Source organism: Phoenix dactylifera, chromosome 3 (genome assembly GCF_009389715.1).
Source record: "Phoenix dactylifera cultivar Barhee BC4 chromosome 3, palm_55x_up_171113_PBpolish2nd_filt_p, whole genome shotgun sequence".
In the NCBI taxonomy this organism is placed as follows: Eukaryota; Viridiplantae; Streptophyta; class Magnoliopsida; order Arecales; family Arecaceae; genus Phoenix; species Phoenix dactylifera.
Window position 1 is genome coordinate 23,408,667 of NC_052394.1, and position 6,790 is coordinate 23,415,456.

General features: G+C 34.3%; 1 protein-coding gene across 4 annotated transcripts in view; it reads right to left on the reverse strand.

Annotated features, from left to right (window-relative positions):
* LOC103704130 (protein ANTI-SILENCING 1-like) overlaps positions 1-5,818 on the reverse strand; it is a 33,544-nt gene extending 27,726 nt beyond the window's left edge. For 3 of the 4 annotated variants that reach the window (XM_039125069.1, XM_039125068.1, XM_026803460.2), the window contains exons 1-2: positions 5,621-5,818; positions 5,413-5,490 (exon numbers count right to left, since the gene is read on the reverse strand). The gene's annotated coding sequence lies outside the window, so the exon portion shown is untranslated. Of the gene's footprint in view, positions 1-5,384; positions 5,491-5,620 lie in introns of all 4 variants that reach the window. The other variant, XM_039125070.1, reaches the window with a different exon arrangement.
* Positions 5,819-6,790: the final 972 nt, after the last annotated feature.

Here is a 6,790-nt window from a genome sequence, read left to right on the forward strand (position 1 = left end):
ATATACAATAGCATAAGGTTTGTCGTACTGGCTGGTACCGATACATACTGACCATATCGTACCACATCGATACCAAACCGGTATGTTGTACAGGTGTACCGAGTGTCGGTACGCCGAACCAACCCCATATTGGGCGTACCAACATAATAATAGGTTGGTATTGGTATGAGGCCTAGTACCAAAACAGCGAGCCTTGCCATAGATAGTAAATGGTGGCAAGAACCTAACAATGGAGAAGAATTCTTGCTTGAGGGAAATTTTTTGGCTCTAAAAATCAATATACTAGAAATTGCCTTGTAAAAGGAATCTAATATTCTGATTTTTTGGAATTCTTTGATTTGCGACAGCCCTATTTGTGTCCATCTTTCTCATCAGCACTACCTCATTCTCTCAAAGTTCAGTTGCATGGAAAATTAATCTCGAGATAGCCTCTCCAGACATTTGAATAGGCCCTAAGTGTTTAGTGTAAATAAACTTGAAACTATTAGATCTACGGCCGAACAAAGTGCACGTTATTAAAAATACTTTAAAAGTATTTAAAATAGATATAAAATAATAAAATATTTTTTAAACAAGTAAACAATATATAAATTTATTTAACTTAACCTGGCCAGTCCAAAACTAAGATGAGAAAGGTTAAAGGTTAATGGCTAGTTGTAAAAGCTTGTCAAATAATGCTAAAATGGATTCAAATTTGACATGCATGCATATTAGGGCATCCCTTCCACTTCAATTTATGTTCAAGGATGAACATGGGGAAAACACGAGATCCCTTGATGGAAATTGTGAGAAAAAGAAGGAATCGCTTGAAATTACAAGAAAGATAGCCCTATATAGGAATTCTTAGTGAATGAGAATCCATAAAACTAACCTGCAATAGTTTGGATAAGGTTGTATGTTCATGATTGTGGTTATTCAATTTTAGCTATTGAGATGAGCACAAGCATGCTAAGCCTAGCTCATGCTCCGGCACATTTATTTTTCAAGCTCAAAAATTTAGCTTATTTCAGCTCATTTACTAATCAAACAAGCAAATAAGGCTCACAGAGAGCTTGTCTCTTCGATAGTATTGTTCTTGTATAGGAAAGAAAGTGGACAGAATAATATCCATCCACATCTCTATTCATACCTAAATCTATCCAGATAGAGAAACATATTTGAACATCCACCCAATATCCATATTCATCTCTATATTTGTCAAAGAAAAATGAATATAGAAATTGATAGACAACTATCTGATCCATACCCAAATATCTGATTGTGATTGTAATTCTATTTAATCTCATATAGCATTCATGAAGTTTTAAGAGATAAAGTGACCATATTAACATGTTATTAACTTAATTTACCTTCTACTTAGTGATATCTTTAATTTGGTGGTCATAAATACTAACAATCTAATTTATATCTGTACTTATAATATCTATTCCGAATATGTATTCATTTAAAACAAATATGGAAGTGAATTTTTGCATCTGATTAATATCCATATTCACATTAACATTCACCAAACAAAACCAAATACAAATATGGATATATGATATCAGATCCACATCCGATCCATTTTCAGCCCTAATCTTGCATGTCACATACACCTTACATCGAAAAATCATGTCAACTATACAAGCAGATATAGCATAATCAGAATCATGCATTAGAAATGGCACTTATCCATAAATCTGGCCACAACCAAAAATTACAACGACCAATAAAATATTTTGCACCCTCTCTTTTTTATGTATTTTAATAGCACACAGAGGTACATGCTGCAATAGTGTCCCAATAGTCTCATATTTGTAAATTGGCTTATATGCTGCATTGTCGCTTCAATATGAACCAAATTGCAAAAGCTAGGGCATGTTTGGTTGCTCATAAAGTGGACATCCAAAGTCATTTCACGTACGTAGGCAATGACGTGGCTTTTGGTTGTCTCGAAGTAGGCTAAAGTTGCTTCCCTCTCTGAGAAGAACTAGGCTCACGAATGCTGGAAGTGCCTTTGGTTGTTGGGGCACTGAAGGCACTTTGGCAAAGTGAGTTCGAGCCCAGGCAACCAAACACATACCTAAAGAAACTACGCACTGAGAGGCATAACGAATCCAAGTCCTCCAAGTCATCTAGGCGACATCCTAGGATGATTAAGGCAAATAGGGAGGACCTCCAAATACCTAGATGAGTAAGTTCTCGTTGAATTGCTTAGTCAAAGTCGAGGCCAGATTGTTTACATCGTCATGCTCGTATCAGCATGATTTTCACTCCAGAACTTGAATCCTTAATCCACATAAGATCATACACCAATATATTGGATGATGAAAGTTATATCAAGCATCCCAAGTATTTACATACAGCCATAGACAATCTAAGCCCATTAAGGCTAGCATATGCCCAACAAATATGCATGTCTCCGACCACATTATGACTACCTTCTTCAAATTTATTTCAAGTGGCAAGTGTTGCATACTTTTTAGTGTTGGCATGCAAAGGTGTATTAATTTGGAGCTATTGACTATGTGACTAGGTCACTCAGGAATCAGTAGATCAACTTATTTTGTATCACCAACTAAGGGTAGCTTAAAGGAACTAAAGCAAAGACAATAAAACCTTCCTCATTGACAAACATACATAAAAACACCTTAAGGCGCCTTCAAAGTTGTTAAAAATGGCCTAAACAAGAAATATCAAGGCCCGTATCTAGCTAACTTGGCTGAGTTAAATGCAGACTTAGAAGCCACTAATCCAGAGGACATGAAGGCACAAACAAGGCCATGTTCATCACCATAGTATCGAGTACATGGAGTAAATAATATGGTAGTAAAGTAGCATTACTAAAACATGGGATTCCCATATGAGTGAAATTTGGATTGTTGACTTATGAGCTAGCCATATATCCCCTTGTATTTACACCATAATTTTGAGGTTATTTATGTTATTAAAGTGTAAACATAATTTCAAAGCATTAGCTTGTATGATAACTCACTTGAAACTATGTGATGCATGTAAAAAGCAACCGCCCACAAATACTTCGAAATATTTGTGAACCTAGATTTTAGTATATCAGTTCACAGCTAAGTTTGTTTATCCAACATACATGTACTAGTACAAAATACTTGGGTGAACAAATTTGAAATTGATCAACATATCTTAACATGCAAATTCCAATGTTCTAACAAATCTATCATCTTGTCAGTGCTTACTATCAATTGGCAAACTATGGATGGCATGATCATAAAATTAATTAAGTAATCCTAGCCCTCATCCAAACTCATAATATAACAAATGACATAACTGAATAAATTCCTTCACCCCAAAAAAGAAATACAATAACCCTTTTCACTTGATCAAACATATCATTATGTAATCATTATTCTCATAGCATTCTTGTCATAGGTTTGAGCCGGTCAAATGAGGGAGCTTTTCCTTTTGTTGCGTCAACATCACCATTAGATGCGACTCTAATCTAACGTGCTAATTATGTCTGTCAAGACGATTTGAGAAAAATATCTAAAAAGAAATTACACTAGGGATATGGCAAGGATTGAAATGCTTGGCAACAAAAAGATCGTGCATAAAAAAAAAAAATCTTTTCTCAAAAATGATGTTCAGCAGATGTGGAATATAGGAAGGATAAAATTTAAAAAAAAAAAGTGAAAAAAACAAGAAATTCTGTTAGATAATGTAGATTTGAAAATGGAGATGAATATGCAAGTTGAAGAGCAAAGGAGGGGTAGAGCTAAGATTACTTCAACAAAGCTGGTGAGGAAGAATGAAAGATTTCATGTGTGAGGGAGCACATGCCTAAGTTCTAAGATCCTACTTCGACAAGTTAGATACATCTAGAGGGGCTCCGTGCATACATTGAACCATTTAATTGGATTGCAGGTACAAGTGAGCCAAAAACAAAGAGTCAAATGTTAACATGACAATAACTAATGTTGGGCATCAAGAGTCAAAGAATAAAAGAGTGACAATCCACAATCACATTAACTTGACTAATCCCCCTCTCTGCCAAACCAATCCTTAAGAGTATGAAAGAAGGCAAGGTTTCGAGTTGTACTTAATTGGATGATCCAAATCTTGTGAATACATGCAAATTATTGCTTAAAACCCAACAAAAGCAACTACTTTTGTTTGCTCTGCACATTTTAGCTGAAAGTCAACTATTTCTGATAAAATGGGAAAAAAAGGTTCCTACAAAACATGTAAACCAGTCCTTACAAATCTAACATAAAAGAACATGGCCTCCAAGCTTCTGCCATAATCAGACTTCGAGCTCCATGAAATGTGTTTCCTTTGTATGTTCAATCTTGGAAAGCTAAAGTTTCAATAGCTTCAGCTTACAATATATCTGCCATATCCCAACTTTCTAAACAGTTTCACTCCAACCAAAGTACAAGGTTGCTTTGATGAATCAACAGAAGAAGCACCTAAACAATGTAAGTCATACGATTCTATACCTATAGCACTGCTGTAAACAAAATTCCCTTTTTTGTCATATCTTGAACTAGATCAAAAGTACTCCCTGTAAGACTGCATCATATATTTCACTTATTTTAAGCATCCTCGACTTTAAGAAAGCATATTTCACTTCCTTGAAAAAACAATTGAACAAACAAATCGTAACTAAAAGCTCTTTACTATAAGGGCAGTAAAATCACATGATTAATTCATGAAAAATTTAAGTTCTGATCCCAAAAAAAAAAAAAAACTTCACAACACCTTTATCCATTTAATTTCTCTTTCCACTTAACAACAAGTATCCCATGAATCTGCAATATGAATGCTTCCTCTGTTATTTTTCTATTCTTTTTCTCCCTCTCCATTTTTTTTTTTTGTCATGTTGACCTTATACCATGTTAAACAGAATCGCACGTCTTGTGCTGCAACAAGAAAAGCCACACAGAACCGTATTTCCTCGACTTGAACACCATTCTCATTATCACAAAACATATGGAAGGAAAAAAAGTCACACCATTGACCTACAACTCTAAGCCCATCCAATAAGACATCAAAAGGCAGCAAGCAAATCAAATGACTGAAAAAACAAACCAAGTACAATCAAAAAAAAAAAAATCGAATCAAGAAAATCGATATAAAAGAACAGGGTGCTCCAAGAAACCCATAAAACAAACCCTAATACCAACCGCCAAGAACATGAAAAGGAAAACAAAGGGAGATGATGATTACTTTCGTGCCCTTAAATATGTGCACTGCATCAATATAAAACAAATATGAAATGATTTATAGAAAAGAAAAAAGAAAAAAAAAACTTAGAAGAACTGCGATTCAAAAATCCATCGCAGCAAATCCAAAGACAAGCTCCAATGTCAACACCAGAATACCACGAATACAAAATATGTTTCAAGAAAAGAAAAGGGAAAGAAAGAAACCGTAGAAGCGACAATGTGGATTATATACCCTTCCGCATGACAGACGGAACCATCTCCAGGGAAATCACTCCAGGACGAACGGAAACCACAATCCAGCCCATGTTCTCTTCCCGAAAAGGAGAGAAAGCCGCCAAGATTGAAAAAACGAACATCAGGGTTTCTTTCCACGGAAAAAAGAACGGGAGAAAACCCAATGTAGAGATTAGGGGAAGGGAACGAAGCGTCGGAGTACTCACTACTAGAAGAGCAGAGATGGACAAAGCGAGACCACGAGAGTTTGTCCACGGCTTCGATTCGATTCGAGAGGAATGACGGAGACAGAGGGTGAGAGAAAGGTGGAGGATGGGATCGTGGAGCTCAGAACCCTCGTCGCCGTTCAAGAACTCGCATAAAGAGAGAAAGAGCGGAAGAACTGCAGATGAATCGCGAGAGAAGTTGGGGGGCCCCTCCCCTTTTATAGGAGGCGATAAAGGAAGGGGCACATTGTATCTAACTTTCTTTAATATCTATTTCGGCCGATATAACGGCCTGTATCAATACCGGCATTGTTTCAAATCTCAAACGTTATCCTTCTGGGTGAATATCACGATGATATCCTATGTTTCATTGATTAAACATCTCTAAATATCCGGATGTAATCTATTTAGTATTTTATAGAAATTCAAGACCATTAACTATATAATACTCAAACTATTTTTAATATATTCTATAACATATATTTATTAATCACATAAAATATACTATAATAAATTATTAATATAATTATTAATATATTATTTATTAGTTTATTATATAAAAATATATTTATTAATCCTATAAAAATATAATTATTATTATTAGAGAATTCATGTTTACATTTATAATAATATGTTATTGTTTTAATACTAATCTTTGTTTTGATTAGAAAAATAAGGTAAATAGAACTCATATATTAAATAATTTTATAATATAAATATAAAGTGCAATAATATATTTTTATTATAAATGAAAATTATAATCAAATAATAATATGACAATAATAACATATTATAAATATAATATATATAGCATCAAGATAAAATTATATATATATATATTCATATATTATATTAAGTTTATTGATATACTAATTTTTTTCTATTGGATTGGGGCATTTTTGTCTCCAATATTGGATACTTGACCTCAAAGATGAATTTTTCATCACTAAGTTGGTCAGTAATTTGAGAAGTGTAAATAATTAGGATCACCGCCATGGGCGCTTACTATGATAAAACCAAATAAGGTAATCTCATCATCTCTACTTTTATCATCTTTGATCTTGAGATGATCATCGCACACCAAACTTTTCTTTTTAAGGATAATGGCAGCTGTGCTAGTTTAAGTCAACTTGTTGTCACGGGCATTTGGTCCCCTGTAAAACGACCTTA